The 19,482-nt window shown below is 35.1% G+C and overlaps 1 protein-coding gene across 2 annotated transcripts in view; it reads right to left on the bottom strand.

The window, feature by feature from the left end:
- LOC150106062 (BTB/POZ domain-containing protein 6-like) overlaps positions 1-19,482 on the bottom strand; it is a 64,817-nt gene that overhangs the window by 25,936 nt on the left and 19,399 nt on the right. The window contains exon 1 of one of the 2 annotated variants that reach the window (XM_090393809.1): positions 2,813-2,992. The exons of the other annotated variant lie outside the window; for it this stretch is intronic. The gene's annotated coding sequence lies outside the window, so the exon portion shown is untranslated. Of the gene's footprint in view, positions 1-2,812; positions 2,993-19,482 lie in introns of those variants that run through there. 2 annotated transcript variants of the gene reach the window in all.

Genomic DNA, 19,482 nt, shown 5'->3' with positions numbered 1-19,482 from the left:
TAGCTGGCAAGGAAACTAAGGACGTCAGAACCATTTGAGCATCAGGAAATTATTATTACACACTCATCATTATCACTTTCATGTTACTGATTAGAACTTTACCTTAAAATTATTGTTATGACTTCTCCATGAGTCGAATGCATCTTTATGACATTCCAACAACTTCATATTTTCGTTCCATATTTTGGGTATCGTTTGTAGGTATCTGCTAGAAGTGACGATCAAGAGGTTTGCCAAATTCAAAAAAAATTTAGAAAGGTTTCCTTGTTAGAAAATCATTTCTGAAGAGAGCCAGACTTCACTGTTATTCCTCAGAGATATTTGATTTCAATGCTTTAAAATTATATATTTTAACTCGACAGTATAATTATAAATAACATGTTCTCTGAAATTGACGCTGGTGCTAATTGTAGAGCATGTTTCTTACGGGCACAGATTTTACAATTCAAGAGGAAATTTTGAAATAGTGAAAGGAAATATATCAGATTCTGAAAGACATTTCAGGTTGATAGGGAGCAGTTTGCTAAACGTTGAGATGGAATTTTTATACATTTATAAATGACACAGAAGCATTTCTGTCCCTCATAAGCAATGCGTCGTAGTTAGATTATTATTTAGTATTGCTGTAAAATAATATTAAAATAATAAACTTTCGTTTATTGACCACAAAAGTATTTAAAACGCATTTATTACATTCAATATGCAGTTTCAGTAGGATCAGATCAATTCAACAGTGCAATAAAAACTTAACGTTGTTTAAAAATGACTCATACCTGTGAATAAATAATTTGTTTAACGAGTCAAAAGGCTTCACTTCGGCGATGAAAAATTATTTAAATTAAGAGGATGTTGAAATCCACATTATTTCACAGCTGAATAAAAAAACTCTAAGATAGGAATCAAAGAGTTTCATGCCGAATAACTATAAAAGTTTGGAGAGTTCAAGCGTAAGCCAACACCTGGTAGTACATGCTAGGGAAACTCATAGTAAAGGTGGAAAAAGCTCCGATAACTGTCCTTAGTAATGTAAAAAAAATACACTTTCCCATAATGTAAAATACAACCCCTAGGAGCTGTGTGCTGTTATACATCATGGAAAGAGGTCACTACCCAGACTAGTTTGAAAAGAAGTGGGATTCAATATTTCCTTAATTTAAATAATTTTACATCGCCGAAATGAAACCTTTTGGCTCTTTATTTCAGTAATTTATTGGTGTACCTTTTTTGACCACTCCTATAGTAAAGTAAATAAGTTCTCTTCACTACAAGCTTAGTATTATCCAGGTCTACCTACTCACTGATGAGACCCCAAAGTAGGGTTGAAACCGGTGATGGATGGGGCTGACTCTGCTTGGGCGTAGGTTTCTTTGGTCTCAGAGGGGCCATCGCTAAGAATATGGCTCTGCTTGGTGTTGGGGATCAGCTTGACATTGGGTAGAGCCAATGCTGAGAAGTTCTTATCGGTGACGGGGTGAGTCTGTCACTGAGTGGAACAACGCTGAGATGGGCGATCTTTCAGGATAGCCTAATAAATAGAGCCCGCTTCATCTATACATAGGTCGGAACCTGTGATTGTTGGGTCTGGCTATGAGAGGCTCTGCTTGGAGGTAGGTTTTTGCCTGTCTATGAGCGGGGCCACAGCTGAAATTATGGCTCTGCTTGGTGGTTTGGATAAGCCTGCCTCTGGGTAGAGCCAATGCTGAGAAGTTCTTATCGGTGATGGGGTGAGTCTGTCATTGAGTGGAACAACGCAGAGATGGGCGATCTTTCGGGATCATGCTTCACCTATACATAGGTCGAAACCGGTCTGGGTAGTGATCTCCTCCCATAAGATATAGCAGTATACAGCTCCTAGGGGTTTCGTTTTACATTATGGTAAAAATATTACGGACGCTGCCTGGAGCTTATTTCGCCTTTACTACGAGTCGACGTAGTATGTACTACCAGGTGTTGGCTTACGCCTGGACTCGCCGAACTTTTTATATTTTGCTATATTCGGCATGAAACTCTTATATTTCTATCTTAGAGTTTCTTATTCGGCTTTGAAATGGTGTGGGATTCAATATAACCTTAATTTAAGTAATTGTTTAACGAGGATTATTCAAAAACCAATTTCTTTAGATAATGAATAAATATTGAGGTTTTTAACCTTTGTGAATAAAACACAATTATTACGGGTATTCCATCTTCCAAAATTTGTCAACTTTTTTAAATTTTAGAATCGTGATGTTATCGACATGATATAGAATTTTCCAAATCCATTAAGGCTTGTTATATATAAAAGAGGTTTATTCCGTAAGAGAATTTCCTTGTCAGACAAGACGTTCCGTTTTTCCTCCTAGAGGTGTCACGTAAGACAGGTGCCTGCATTCTCTTATTAAACGACGAAAGAAATCGTGTTATAGAAAATTTCAGATGCGTTCGTCTTGTGTATTTCTGATTTTTTTAACCTCAGTTTCCAAACATAATACACAAGTTAGATAATCACACAAAAAGTGAACTTGGCTATTTTGAGATTTTGATTTTTTGATTGTCTGCTATCCTATTTTCAAACATTGAACATATTTCGGACATTTAAAAAAAATAAAATTAAAAGATAATCTGCTTCGTCCCTGGAACTATTTAAATAACGTAGTATGGCTTCGATTGATGATGTGCCAACAAAATACTAAACAACCAACTGACAAATAAGCAATTATTCCCAGGTTTGCATTCAACACATTTTTGTGACAAGTCAAATACTTATTCCACAATACTAATTTCAACTAAGGAAATATTTCAAATTTCAACTAAGGAAATATTTCAAACTTACCGTAAATGAACGACGTTGATAGGAAATATTAAATTCGTGTGCCAGTAAGTTTTGAAATTAAAGTAAGCAAATTTATTTTTTAATTTTCAAAAAAATCATCCACAAATTAAAACTAAAGCAAGGAATCCACTCTTCATAACTATTATTGCCACTGTTTATAACACGCTTAAAGAGCACAGATCAACTCGTCCAGTTCATCGTAATAAACCGCTTAAACTGCACATATGCTCTGATAATCACGTGAAAATTGAACCTGTTACTTATATTGCGAAAGGTCATCTGTCGTCGCATATTAAGAAATAAGAACTCAGTGAGAGGGTATCTGATAGAGATAGAAAAATACTATCAACAGTAAAGAGCAGAGAGAAAGGCTATTGCTGTTCTTTGACTTTTTTTTGCGTTTAAACTAATCATATACTGTATAAGATATTTTGTATATGCAGAGTTTGTTGCCATCGATGAAATATTCAAGATAAGTAATAAAACTACTGTGAAATAAAAAATATAGATGAAAAAGTATTAAATACTTTAATAATTTATAATAATACTTTTTTCATATTATCATATTATTACCCTGATCATATCTACATTATATTTATGAATATGCAATTTAAGTGTTACTATCGCATTTTCTGTTTACGACATACATATTCAGTAGAGAATGTTGATTAAATAATGTAATATAAATATGCATAAAGATTAAAAATTATTGTGCATTTTGTTTCATTTACATTTTACGTGATGTGCTAAGAGAAATCGTTTTTCATTTTAATGATGTTGGTTATGGAATAATTTTATATAAATATAATTTTTTCTGCATTTTATTATTTATATCTATATTTCAATCTGAAGTTCAAATTATTTCCCAAATTATATTTATAGTTTCTGTTTTTATTAGCAGCAGAGTATGCTGAAAGGATTCGTTTTACTTTTTTTTCACATTTCTATTTTTTTTAAATAATAATAAAGGAAAAAATAAAAATATTCTAATGTAATAATAATTGTAATATATACCACGAGGCGCATTTTTGTGGATCATTTCTTTCTTTCGTTTTTTCAGTTTCGATGTAAATCCAATACATTTGTGTTTTCACTTTCTTTCGGTTTTCTCAGTTGTATATTTTATTCTACACATCACGACTAAGAACACTTTCCTTTTCCTTATTTCTTAATCTCGGCACACATTTTTGTTTATCAAGCGAATGTCATGCTTATCCTTCTGAGCTTTCTATCTCGAATCCTTTTGAAATAACGACACTATGTAAAATCCGCGTTACCAAGCAAAAGAAATACGAATAAGCCTGCGTTTTATAATTTTCCTATATTAACCGATACACAACGGATGCACAGAGAAAGAGTTAGAGAGAGAGAGAGAGAGAGAGAGAGAGAGAGAGAGAGAGAGAGAGAGAGAAGAATGAAGAATCTATTCATTTCAGGATACATTAAAACAAATCATTTAAAAACATTCACATCTCTAGACATCAGCAGCTGGAAGAGAAATGAAAGTACGGCATAACACGTCTCTGCAAAAGAATTCAACCACTGCAAGCAGCACATTTTAATTGTTGCATCAAAATGAAATGCGTCACACAGAACCAGCGCCAGGTATTTAGTGAGAGTTAGAGTAAGTGCAGTATTTAGAACAATTACAAAGAACTAAGAATTATGACACCGTACAGAGTAAAACCTCCCTCTCTTACATTCTCTATACTGCATGGACCGAACTTAATTAAATAAAACCTTTAATTACTCAAAGCAAACTAAAGGTTTTAATGTATCACTAATTAAGTACAAAGTACAAACAATCTATACAAAAAAAGTGATATTAATGCTCGCATTAGCGTTGCATTTCGTTTTCTATACCACTAAGATGGTTCCAAAATACTATTTTTAGAAAAAAAAAGTTTACCGAATTGAAATTTAGCATGTCGTAATATAATTAACAATATGACTGCTACATACCAAAGGGGAAAGTAATACTTCTACGGAAATCAATCTAGCGTGAATGAAGTTAGAGTTGGGAGTTAATGTTACAACAAAGGTTAACTAATCACGAAATATTTGAGAAAATAATGCACGAATTGCAGTGAAAATATCAGGGTAATGGTGATAATAGAACAAAATATTATGGACAAAATTAAAAGACGCACGATGTTGGGTGGAAATCATTTGTAAAATTACTTTCAATAATCAAAACCAAACTACCATTATGCATGAAGACACAAGTCTTTAACCATTTTAACCAGTGTACCTGTCCTATATTGCCATATGGATGTGCAGCATTAACACTAGAGTCGAAGGATATTCAAAATTAATAATAATTTAGAAATTTTAGCATGGGAAGATGTATGTTTTGCTTAATAAAACTAATTCAAAAAGGAATCAGTGGATAAGAAATCAAACCAAAGTCCTCACATCAGAACAAAAGGTACAGGATCTGAAGTGTCAATGGGCTTGACATACTGGTCGAAGACAACATCAAAGAGGGTAAAAAGAAGTAACATATTTTATTCCGAGGATGAACGAGCACAGGGCCAAAAATCACGGAGGGTTGAATAAGTAATAGGGTTGGCAGAAGAGACAGAGGGAAGAAAGCGATTCACAGACAGTTTTGGTGAAATCTTGAAAAAGCCTTCAACTAGCAATACATTGACAATAGTTGATGATGATGATTATTATTAAACTATATTAATATAGAGTATCAATAGCAATAATTAATACTTTTAGTTATCAAAAGCGCTACTGTCTGAATATTATTGCTAACAGTATTTTACTTTGCCTTTGAAGTAGGTACAGACATCACACACACACACACACACACACACACACACACACACACACACACACACACACACACACACACACACACACACACACACACACACACACACACACACACACACACACCAAAAAAAGTTCATACCATACATGCTGAAAATCTAAAGATCATTGCGTTCTGTTTCTAACGTTATGCTCTGGTAAATAACAACACAACAAAAACGAGATTAATTATATTTTATCCCCATGCGAATGTTACATTATAAACTTCAACAATAAATAAAATAAAATAAAAAATTCAGCTAACGCCTTTTATTCCCTTATAGGGAGTAGGCGAGCCCTTTAACCCTATCTATCTTTTGGAGACTGAGTGGGCAGTTCAATCTCCACCGGTACGCAGTCAGAGATATGTGGCCCATGTCTATCACTAATTAAAGCAGCCACCGATGAAGAGGCTAGAAAACACATGCTGCCATCTCTTGGTACCTAACTCTAACAGGACATGTTACTGTCTGAAATAATGTGGGTACTACGGTCGATTTTCGTGAGGTTTGCGGGATGAAAAACCCGAGTTTCTTGAGGAAAAACCAGCTTTCCCGTGCCAGAGATCAACTAACTCGGGAATCGGTCGAAGAAAGGCTTAGTAAAAGTTCCTCCAGTCGATGACTAGACTTGAACTTTAGTCTGACTTCAAGCGACCAAGCGCAGAGGACGCAAGCGCCACTTCCACTGAGCTACACGGGCCTCATTAAGCATATTTTCATCATTCATAGAAATAAAATGGAAGAGACGTCACCATCCATTTTTTTTCTGGCTGTATGCTAAATTTAAAATAAGGGGTATTAAAGTTTTTTCTTTTCATTTAGAGAATCATCTGTACACATAAACGTATAACTAAATATTGAAGTCATTTGAAGTCTTCTGGTTTAACGTATAATGCAGAAACCATACTATCATTACTAGTATTTTCACAAATAATTTCCTTGGTCTCAGGAGACATGAGTGATTTTATGCAGCATAAAATAACTCACGAACTCAAATCAATCACTCAAAAACATACTTGAATTTGTTATTCAAGTGTGTTTTGTCATCATCTTCAACGTGAAGATTTATAAATAGTTCCGCGAACAGTATTGAGTTTTCTAGAATACCTAACATGAAATTTTGAAATTGTCAGTTCATAGAGAACTTAAATCTTCTGGAACATCGGATTTTGATGAACTTGTATTTAAATCGGATATTGTAACAGGGCAATAAACAAGCAAAATATGATCTCTTACAATTCCAGCCAATGGTCAGCAAAACTCTAAGGTTGTGTTACTCTTTATATTTCTGCAGAAGAGCTGTCCAATCTCTTCAAATGTGAAAAATTCTGCTTCGGACACATCAGCAAGCTCTTTAAATGATATAACAGAAAATGAAATCCATTTTAAAACATGATCCAGCACGCTTCTTAAACTTTGTTTCGCTTGTTCCTGTGCTTTTACACTCCAATTACGAACATCCTCAAATGAAACTTCAATGTTGACCTGCGTCCTACAGTCTCCACGGTGTCTTTCTCACAGTCCAACAAATCCCATGACTTAGAATTGTGTCCATGTGTCTGTCAATGATGTCGAGTCATTTAAGCATCATATTAGAGAGACTCATAACCTTCCCAAAATTTATACATTTGTCCCACGTTGGTTGTCATGAGTTCAAAGTTGGGAATCATGCTTGCTTACATTTCAAATCAAACTCTGGATGTTATCGTTTCATCTTCCTCCGATATTACTTTTGAATTTCATTTAACCTAACATCGAATACACATATACACACAAAACGTTTCTTCTATATAACTTTACAAATAATCGCAAAATTTGAACTGCTACATATCTCAACAACATAGCCTTATATCTCTTAGGCTGCGCAATTAATCTTGGTGAGTGTATTCAAACTGCATGTAACTCAACTTTCAATGTCCACAGTGTCGTAAATATACAAAACTATGTTCAGTCAATAATTTTTCAGTTTCCGAAACAGTTTTTATTCGGGATTGTGTAGATTCAGTAGCCAATTTGTTAGGCAACAAAAAATGCTTTACAAGGTATGCTAACTAAATATCTATGATGGTGTTTTAAAAATAAGGAACGTTTATAATCCAACCTGCATTGATGCCCTTTCAATAGATAAAGGTGGTTTAGAGTCTCCTCTGTGACGTGAAATATATATAAATGTATCACGATTTATTCAATGTTTTCCATTTTTTATCCCAAATTTTTAATTGAAAACAGCCTATAACAAACATGTAATGATCTCATGGTTTTCCGCGGTGATGCTAAATAACAGTTCTTAATGACATATTATTATTATTATTATACTTATAACACATTTTCAGGAAATGAAGGACTCATCGAGAAAGGCTGTACGCAATTTCCACCCCATCACTCGTAGCATTTCTCTAATTGAACCATGCTACCTGCACTCTCCATCTATAAAATCAATCAATAAAAATCGATGTCAACACGTAGTGCGTGTTCACATCGATTGCATTCATTAACAATTTCCATGGATGCCCTCTCTTACCTTTCATGAAATAAAAAATGCCATGTACCTATTGCTATATGACCGATTCACAAAATATGAAGGTCTCTACCACGTGAACACTCACTCCCCTCTTTCTCCTGTTTTTAGAGATAGCATTCCACAAATTCTTAATTCCTGTTCATATTCAGATATCATATTTAACACGCTACTATACCTTCTCCACTATACCTGGATCACCTATCAAAGTAGATCTGCATACAGTAACCAGGTGATGTCCTATAACCCCCTTGTAAAGAGGAAAATTTGATTTTGTTATGCTTAGATATCAGTGTGTTCTTTCAGCATTACAATTGGCACCCGACTTGCTTTCTCAGTCTTTGCTGACAAAAGCAACTCAGATGACAATTAGGATTTACTGATCTTCAACTTCCTAACTACTGAAGCTCCAAGATCAGTTTCGTCTAGTACAATGCGTCTGTATAATACGCCACTGGATTTCTCTTCACAACAAAGTGAAGACTCATTGAATCATTTTTTCATGCCTGCAGCTCCAGCCTATAGAAATCAGTTTGCAATTTCAGCATTTCAGTAGCATTCGTTATAATCATACCATTGGCTCACCAAACAGCTCTATGATTTCAATGAAATCTTACCCAACATCATTAATTTAAGGGAAAAATAACAACGAGCCAAAGTGTTATACCACGGATCACCTTAAATCTTGGGTGTAGAATCATATTTCCTGTACGCTACGTTTTGATGTATGTGACACAGCTATCCTCTTATCCAAGATAATCGTTTATAATTCAGTTCACTATCCTCCCACTTATGTACTTGTCTTTCACGCTGTATCATGTGAAATGCCTTTAGTAAAACCCAGAAATAATTTATTCCTGGAGACTCTAACCGTAACGAGAATATAAAAGGTGAGCAAATAAGTCAAAATTACCTGCATTAGTAAACCCATGGCTTGCTGATAAACTTGGTTTCACTATGAATCTTTTTTTGCTTATGAGTTCTTACCGACTTTTCACAACTTCTTCCAACTGATTTGCATCATTCGTGATTACATGCTATCAGCACCTATTAACTAATTCATATTCAGTTTTGTGCAATATCTCTAGCACCACCTCATGCACCTGCGTTGTGGCGGCAATATTGAGTTGATAGCTTTTAGAAAAATGGTCACCAATAGTTCCAAAATATCTTCTGAAGCAGAAAACGCATGACGTCGGCATTCAGTAAGGTTACACTTTCGTATGCCTTATGTCTTTTACTTGAACTTAACGTCAGAAGTTTGGTGGACGCCCTTTAGATTACAGAGCACTTTCTTTTCATAATCATACTGAGGTATCTGTACAATAGTCGTAGCTCTTTGACCATACGTGTGATAATTTTATTATTAATGTCAGAGAGAGAAAATGGTTTAAATGATAAAAATAATGAGGAATTATTTGTAGGAAGTGAGATCGCTAGATTGCGCGCTGTGATACAAAATGCGCAGCGGCAATTAGAGCACCTGCAAAACTCTTTCCAGAGTGATTCGGCTATCGTAAATAAACAGCGTAAGAATGGGAGAGTTTCTGAAATGAAGGAAAGAGTGTTGTATGGTGACTCGTTATTAAGAGGAGTGATAGATGGCAGTGTAACTAAATCGTACTTACCGGGTGCGAAATTTAAGGATGTAAATGAGAGTATTAGAGTGCAAAAACAGAGGGTGAAAGAATTAATAATTGTGGCGGGTACGAATGAATTGAAAGGTGATAAATTTTTTATGAGAGAGGACTTGAAAGTATTGTTAAAGGTAGCGAAAGAAAATAGTGACAGAGTTAGAATGGTTAGTCTGTTGCCGCGGTATGACAGTTTAGAAGGAGGGCCATAATCGCAAATGACATTATGCGCAGGTTATGCAGACGGTGTGGTGTGGAATTCGTGGACGTGTGGAATGAGTTTGAAGGGCGAAAGGACTTATACAAGATGGATGGCCTGCATTTGAATGGACTTGGTGTGTGGAGACTGGAAAGAGTGTTGCTGAATGAAGTGAAAATCGATGTGCAAAACCAGGGAAACTAGAACTACAAAGGAGGGGGAGAAAGCAGACATCAGTGAGACAGATGAGTGTAAGAATGTATATAATGTACCCGAACCAGCAATAAGGACAAAAAATGGGAATGGGTCATTTAGAATAACGCATCAATATAGGGGTGGGACTAAGGGATCACTGCATTTCATGTATACTAATGCCAGGAGTATTAGGAACAAGAAGGAAGAATTTTTGGCCTTGATTGGCTCTTCCTGGCCGTAGGTTATCGGCATTAGTGAAACATGGCTGACGGAAGATGATATAGTTAGTGGGATAGATTGTGTAGGTTATAGTGTGTTTAGGAGGGACAGAGAGAATAAAATGGGGGGAGGGGTATTATTGATGATAGCTGATGAACTGCAGCCAAGGAGAATTGAAGTTGTATCGCAGGATAGTGAAAGGAGCTCATTTGAGGCTATTTGGTGTGAGATTGAGACTGGCAGAATAAAATATACAGTTGGGTGCTGCTATAGACTAGGTGATGGAATAGATGGTGGATATAGTATGCATAGGGAAATTGATGAAATGAGTGGAAGGAGAGTAATTATTATGGGGGATTTCAACTATGGTAGCATTGATTGGAAGGAGGAGAAGACACATGTGAGGAAGGAAAAGGATTTTATTCAATTATTAAGCGATAACTATCTGAGACAGCATGTAATTGAAAATACTAGGGGTGTGAGAGTGCTTGACCTGGTAATAGCATCTGAGAATTTGACTGTAACGAATATGGGAGGTGGCTAAAGGTGTGGAATTTTCGATTAAGACAGGGTATATGTGGAATTACCGTGCTGATAAGTATGACAAGCTTAGGAGATTACTTGGATCAGTGCCGTAATGTACAACTGCAAGGGCTGGACGTCGATAGAGCATGGGACGTGGTCAAGGAGCATTTACAGGAGGTTATGGCTGATTGTATACCTAGGGTCCGAATAGTAAAACAAGTAGGGGTTAAATGGATGAATAACACCATTAAGCTTGAGCTGCAAAAAATAAACAACTGTGGAGGGAATTTAAAGAAAGGGGCGACCTGCAGGCACACGAACGGTATAAAGTGCAGACCAGAAAGGTAACGATAGTGGTAAAAAAAGCAAAAGCGGATTATGAAAGGAAACTAGCTATGCAAGCAAAAGAGAATCCCAAACAGTTCTTTCAATCTGCTGCAAGCAAGAAAAAACTGTACACGGCAAAATGATTTTAAGGAATGACGATGGTAAGGAGGTCACTGAATCAGTCGATACAGTGGAGTTACTGAGCGCGCACTTTGCAAAAGCATATCATCCAGGTGGTGACATTGAAAAAATGATGGAACCATTAGTTTATACGGGAACAGTGATGAATGAAGTGGAGGTGACTAGTCTATTACAGAACCTTAATGTGAACACATCTGTGGGATTGGATGGTATACCGGCACGGGTCTTGCGTGAAGCGGCTAAGGAATTATCAGTGCCCTTGACCATGTTGTTTAATCTGAGTCACAGGTCTTCTTTAGTCCCGAAGGTGTGGAAAGAGGGGAAAATAGTTTCACTGCATAAAGGAGGATCCAAGACTACGGTTGCAAATTACCGACCGATCAGCATATCAGGAGTCGTTGTCAATGTCTTGGAGAAAGTAATCAAGGGAAAAATACAGGAAAGGATTGATGAAAATGAGATACTGTACAGGGGACAGCATGGCTTTGTGAAGGGTAGAAGATCGTGCTTCAGTAACTTGCTCAAGTTTTATAACAAGGTGACGGCTGAACTGGATAAGGGAAATGGGTTTACAGGTGATACTGGTGGACCTGGCAAAGGCGTTTGACAGGATACCACATGGAATACTAATCCGTAAACTACAACATATGGGAATGGATATAGGGTTGGTGAGATGGATAGGTGGTTGGTTGATGGAGAGATATCCAAGAGTAGTTTATTCAGGAGTAGAATCCAAAAGACGGCCTGTGACTAGTGGTGTGCCACAGGGTTCTGTTCTTGGACCACTGCTGTTTAATCTGTTCATTAACGATATAGGGAAGGATCTAAGTGGAACAATTCATTTGTTCGCTGATGATGCAAAGTTGGGTAGGGCAATAGTGAATGCAGAAGATGTCAAAGTATTGCAGGATGACTTAGATAGATTAGAGTTCTGGGCTAAGGAGAATGGATGTCAATTTAATGTGACAAAATGTAAGGTTATGCATTTTGGGGTGAAAAGATTAGCAGCAGTATACCACATTGGTGGAACTGTACTCCAAGAGATTGATGAGGCCAGGGACCTGGGAGTGTTGGTGGATAGGGAGACGAAGTTTAGGGGGCACATTGCAAAAGTAGCTAAATCAGCTTATCAACTCACTTGGTTGTTGAAAAATACCTTGACGAGCAGAGACAAGCAAGTTATTGTACCTCTGTACCGAGCCTTGATAAGACCTGATCTCGACTACTGTGCCCAGATTTGGTCACCTTGGTTCCTTCTTGATGGAGAGGAGGTGGAGAGGATCCAGAGGCGAGTGACTAAGATGATAACAGGCCTATGGAATGAACCATATGAGAACAGGTTGAAGATTTGTGGGTTGCAGAAATTAGTTGATAGGCGGAAAAGGGGAGATATAATTGAGACATTCAAATTGCTAAAGGGATTCTATAGGATTAATTCAGAGGATATTTTTGAGATCAGGACTGGTGGTGGGAGAACTAGGGGATACCTATGGAAGTTGGGAAAGAGTGTGGTTAGCAGGGGTGTTAGAGCTGGGTTCTTTACTTTTAGAGTGGTAAATGAGTGGAATAAGCTGCCAGAGTCTGTTGTGGGTGCTATGACGGTGAACGAGTTCAAGGCAAGGTATGATGGCATGCCTTCCATATAACTTCACCTATTTTTATGAATCCTTTTCTGAATTTGACTGTACATCCGGTTTATTCGTTCCGTGTTTATTCGTTTATTCTAACAAGATTATTCCAAAAATTAAATACAATAAGAAAAATTGGAATATTGAATATTGGAACTTATGAATGAAGTCGAAAAACGAAAAGTACATAAAAGTATAGAATACTCAGTAAAATTATGAAAAATGGATACAGGAAGGCTAAAGACAAATGGCTAAATGAAAAATGTAAATAAATAGGGGAATTGGACAAGAAACACAATAATAACGAAATGCATAAGTCAATGCAAGCACTGACAAATAAAAAGAAAGATTTCAACCATAATCTTTGTATAAAAGGTCAAAATGGAAAAATGCTACTAGAAACACAAGATATCTTAAAAAGATGGAAAGAATATGGAAATAAATATTTGTCTCTGATCGCACAGACACACCAGATATACAAAATATGGATGATGAACCAATTATATATGAAGAAATAGAATACGCTCTAAGTCAAATGAAAACAGGTAAAACACCAGGCCCTGATCAGATCCCTAACGAATTGTTAAAAAAATTAAATGAAAATATTACTAATGACCTAAAGGTTATTTTTAATAGCATCTATGATACAGGATACATCCCTTATGATCTAAAGAAATCCATCTTTGTCACTATTCTTAAAATGTCAAGAACTTTTGATTGTTCCGAATATAGACTAATAAGATCTAATAATAATTTCCAGATCTTTTTGCTCAAGAAAACTAAATGTTTTTTTAACATAGACTAATAAGTTTAACAAGCCATGTTTCAAAATTACTACTGAGAATTATCCTAGAAAGAATGAGAGATACTTTGTCAATAGAAGTGAAAGACACTCAATCAAGCTTTCAAAAAGACGAAGGTAGAAGAGAAGGAATTTTTAATCTGAAAACAATATTTGAAGCGTCGATAACCAGAAAAGTATATATCTTTGTTTTATTGACTACACCAAAGCCTTTGTGTCAATAGTTGTTAAGAAATTCATACATATGCTACAGAGTACTGAGTTAAATGGAAAAGATCTACGTTTAATTAAAAATATACAGTGGAATGAAATGGCCTCAATAAGATGTAAAAATGCATATTCTGGCAACTTTGTGACAAACAAAAAGGAATAAGACCAGGATGTGGCTTACACCCTTACTGTATAATATATATAGTGAGGAAAGTTTTTAAAGATATTTCAGAATTGAAGGATGTAAAATTCGTGGTAGGAAATTCAACAACTTCAGGTATGCAGATGACACAGTCGTTATAGCTAAAGCTGGAGATAATCTTCAAAACCTGTTCACAGAAATTTACAACGGAAGCTTAGACATGAGATTAATTATTAAAGTAAAGAAAACAAAGTGCATGATTATATCAATAAATAATACATTAAACACATCTCTTAAGAAAAAAAAAATTGAACATGTTCAGTCTTTTATATATTTGGGACGAGTTTTTAAAGATGGAGGAAATTCCTTTAAAGAAATAAAAAGAAGATTAGACATAGCAAGGAAAGCATTTATTGATATGAAAACTGTTTTAACATCCAGAGACATTAACATAGACACGAGAAAAATATTAATAAAATTTTATATCTGCTCAAGTCTTCTCTCCAACATAGTAAAACGTGGACTCTAAAGAAGCAGAGAATAAAATTTAGAAATGTACACTATCAGAAGAATGTTGAAAATATCATGGACAGAGAAAATGAAAAATAAAGTTGTCTGAAAGAAAGTAAAAATGAAAAGAACATTAAAGACAATAATTAAAGGACGAAAACTTAAATATTTTGACATCTAACTAGACAAGAAAGCATTCAGAAATTAATATTAGTAGGGAAACTGGATGGAAAAAGAGGGAGAGGTAGAACCAGGAGAATGTGATTTATAGACATTAAGGATTGGACTGGCTTGAATTACTATGAATGTTCCACATCAGCAAAAGAAAGAAAAATGTTCCATGATTGGTTGCCAATTTCCTTCTATGGGATGACACTTGAAGAAGAGGTTTATTCTTTGAAGACTATTGACCCATTCGGATACCGGATAATTAATTTTTTTAATATTCCCCAAGTACTGCCGTTATCCATGTCATCTAGCAACTGATATCATCGCGCTCAAACCTCGTACTCTTCAGATGGTCATAACTTATTCCTTTGTACTTCTGCATGTAACCTTTGCCTTCCCAATCCGGTTCTGTATGATACCTATTATAAACGGAAGACAAAACAAAAAGTCTTTAACTGAAACGCCATGCTACGTTATAATTAGACCTAACATATTTTGACCTCAAGTTCATTCTGTCACGTGCTGAGTAAAGGAAATTGTCTTACTACAGCTCAATACGAAAGATCCTTTGAATACGTCATTGCACATTCTCTCTGAAATAACAATCCTAAAGAGTTTACATTTGTAACGTACTACTGTATAAGCGTTTCGGTCGTTCACCATTTGATCAATCGTTTTTAAAACCTTTCCACCACTTCAAGATTCCTAAGAAACTGAGGCGATTAATTCATTTTATTCATTCATTAATAATGTTAACAGCATTTTAATTAAATAATAACTTTTAATTCATTATATATCTCTAGAAAACGTTTGTCTGTGATTGATTCTCTAGTGAATTTTAAAAATATTACCTTTATATATTTTTGAGGTGTTGCATCGCTGATTTTGTCGTTATATTCCTTCAGTATCACTCACCTCAAAATAGGGAGTCGTCAGCAAAGTAAGGATTCCATTTATAGCAAAATTTTATTTAAGAAACAAGAAATAATGCCGTGCATCATTTTGAAGAAGAGCATGTGGAATCAAGACGAAGAAGATCTTCATAATAACATATATTCTACTACTTAGAAGGAGTAGATAGAAAAACTCGAATTACAGAAAGAAATATAATAATTTCTATGTTTACTGGAGACGTTATACTTTTTTTTTTCTTGGTTATTATTATCCCATCAATGGAGTGACAATAATAAAAGAAAACAAATAATTTACAACACTGGTGGACGGATGCGTTGTTCCACCCTCACTTGAACATGACGATGCATTTAGCGTGTTAGGGTAAAGGGCGGGGTGTTTGGTGTACTCGTGTGTTGAGTAGGTAGCACATCTCTGCAAAAATGGATTTGTTTCATAATCATGTATCGCTGATTTTATACATTCTACAAAGAGTCTTCTTTTGAACAAAGGCATTACCCCAGATGTCAATCAGGCCGTTTCCTTTGCATATAACTCTCTAATCTCTAAATTATGTTATTAGCTGTTTTAAGGATACTTGTGAAATAAGACTGAATGATATATGCACGTAAACACAAGAAAGATATTTAATTAACCAAATATTTCGGTCTGGAAATAGCAGACCATCTTCAGTGGTATTAAAAGAAACAGTTTTAAAAAATACAAGCTGGAATACTAACAATAGATCGTTAAAAATAGAACACGGAGGCGACGTGATGTTATATCACTAAGTATGAAACGGAATATTTTGAAGTAGAGACATGATTGAAAAAAAAATAAGGAGTAATTTTGATTAGAATTTCCCTGATTTTTGATATAGATATACAGTCATTACGATTCAGGTTGGGACGTTGGAGCAAGGCAACCACGCTTTCCTTGAACAAACGTTCAAACCTATAACGGGATCTATGTAAGAGGTCCTGGACACAAAGATGCTGTGGTCAGTTTCAATCCCGTGTTGAGCCAATCCAGACTTTTCAGGTTTGCTGTGAAGAATGGGGGATTGATGTTCCTGGATTCTTTTTTCAAGAGATTTCTTTTTTCTCAATTCTTATAATCCTCCACAAAACAACAAAGTTTCAATACGTAGAGTGCCTGTTCCTTATATCTCGGGTATTTCAGAACCTATCGCAAGAAGTTTAAAGAAATGTGATTTAACAGCTACGTATTCACCTATTAACAAATTGTCTTCTCATTTCCTTCTCCTAAAGACAGACGCTCAACTTTATCTCTTCCTGGAGTTTATCAAATTCCTTGCAACTATGATCTCTCCTATTTTGGACAGACTGGACGTTCTCTTGAAAAAAGAATCCAAGGACACCAATCCTCCCTTCTTCATAACAAACCTGAAAAGTCTGGATTGGCTCAACACGGGATTGAAACTGACCACAACATCCTTTGTTCCAGGACTCGCATCTTACATAGATCCCGTTATAGGTTTGAATGTTTGTTCAAGGAAAGCGTGGAGGCCTTGCTTCATCGTCCTAACCTGAATCACAATGACTGTATATCTATATCAAAAATCTGGGAACGTCTAATCAAGATTACTCATTAATTTTTATTTTTTTTTTCAATCATGTCTCTGCTTCAAAATATTCCGTTTCATACTTAGTGATATAACATCACGTGGCGTGTTCTATTTTTAACGATCTATTGTTAGTATTCTAGCTTGTATTTTTTTTTTAAACTGTTTCTTGTAATACCACTGAAGATGGTTTGCTATTTCCAGACCAAAATATTTGGTTAATTAAATATCTTTCTTGTGTTTACGTGCATATATCATTCGAATTATGTATTAATTGTGATTTAATCCTGAATAGTTTGGCTACTGTACAACAGCAATCTGTTTCTATGAATCCAATGGCAATGACAATGAATACATTTCAAGAAAGGTAAATTTAGGACAGTGGCTCCTGTACAGATATCGTTGCAGAAAATCGACCAAAAAGGGTGAGTAACGAATACAAGAAATTTATCTTGCGGGCACATGTTTTGTAATGTTTGCGGAAATTTTGGAATAGTGAATGTTGTTATATCAGGTTAAGAAAATCGGCTAAGGTTCACAGAGAATGGTTTCCTAGACGATGATATTGGGAATATTATACATTTATAAATTGCACAGGAGCCTTTGCCTCGCTCATAAATAATACATCTGTTTCAGTCAGAATATCAATCCATATTGCTGAAAAGATCATATTTATAACAATAGCTTTTCGTTTACTGACAGAAAAATAATAAAACTACCACTCATTAAAACATTATGCAGTTCCAGTAGGGATGAGATCTCATCAGTTTGACAGCGCAAAACCAACTGAACACTTTTTAAAAATTGATTTATTACTTTATATAATAAATTAGTTTAACGAGGATTATTGAAAACCAATTCCTTTTCTTCACGAATAAATATTGATGCTTTAATACTCTGTGAAAAAAAATTAGTTTTTATGGGTCATCTTCAAAAATTTGTAAATCTTTGGTATATTAGAACCATGAGTAGAGAGGATTAGAAAAATACGACAACCAGTGTAATAGATCTAATATAGAATTTTGTAAGTCCATTTAAACTTCCAACCGATAAGATGTTGATTCATTAGAGAATTTCATTGTCAACATTAGAGACGAAATTCTTTTTTTCTCCTAGAGGTGTTCAAAAATATTCATGCCTGCCCTGTCTTGTTAATCGATCTCAAAAGTATGTTTTCGATAAATCATGTGTTCGGCCTATGCACTCCTGATTTTTCTTCGTTCTGTGTTTTAAATAATGGCACATATTAAAAAAAGAACACATTTGTTTATTTCATATTTTACTTCGAGATTTTTTTTATGCTGCACCATCTTAGAAAGGTTATTTGCATACACACAGGACGTTTTGCACTGTGGGTGGACTAAATATTTATATTCATTTCTATATCTAATTTTACTTTGTCCGAAAATACGGAACTGAACTTTCAAGCAACTTCAATGTTAACAGGAGAGGTGGTCTCTCATCAGCCGATGATATTCATTTCCCATCTAAACACAATCACAAACATCCAACCCAAGGCGAGATTCGAACCGGCAGCCTGTTGATTGGAGAACAGATACACTTACAACTCTGCCAACTAGGATGCATATTTGCTGATACTGTGCTAAACTATTTTTCAGATAACTAAAATGTTTCCGAGTTTTTTCAAAAATTTGAACTAGCCCGGATGTTACGAAATAACGCTGTTTCAATCCTAGAAACTACGAGCATTTAAATTACGCATCATGACTTCTATTGCTTGTGTGCCAATAAACAGAATAAAAAATAAAGAATAAAGAATCCAACTAACAAATAAGCGATCAACCCATGTTTGTATTTAACACTTTTATGGCAAATCGAATTCGAATGCGCACATTCTCGTTCATTTTTTCGATAGTTTAATTTTTTTCTGAACAAACATTTTTAAACTGACATCTTGATATATCTCTTCGAGCTAGATTAAAATCGTAAGTGAATAGACCCGCTTAAGGACTGTAAATTTGGAATCTATAACATGGCAGATGAAATTAATTTCAAGCAATAGTCATTTATTTCAAACTTATTGTAAATGAACAATGTGCAGAGGAAACATTAATTAGGAATATTACTGAATTTTAGAACTAAAGTAAGCAAATGCATTTTGTAATTCTCAAAAAAAAAAAATCTACAAATTAA

The sequence above is a fragment of the Typopeltis vanoorti genome, chromosome 6, assembly GCF_054136105.1.
Source record: "Typopeltis vanoorti isolate ZY-2024b chromosome 6, IOZ_Tvanoo_1.0, whole genome shotgun sequence".
NCBI classification, from domain to species: domain Eukaryota; kingdom Metazoa; phylum Arthropoda; class Arachnida; order Uropygi; family Thelyphonidae; genus Typopeltis; species Typopeltis vanoorti.
This window is presented reverse-complemented; position numbering and strand designations above follow the sequence as displayed.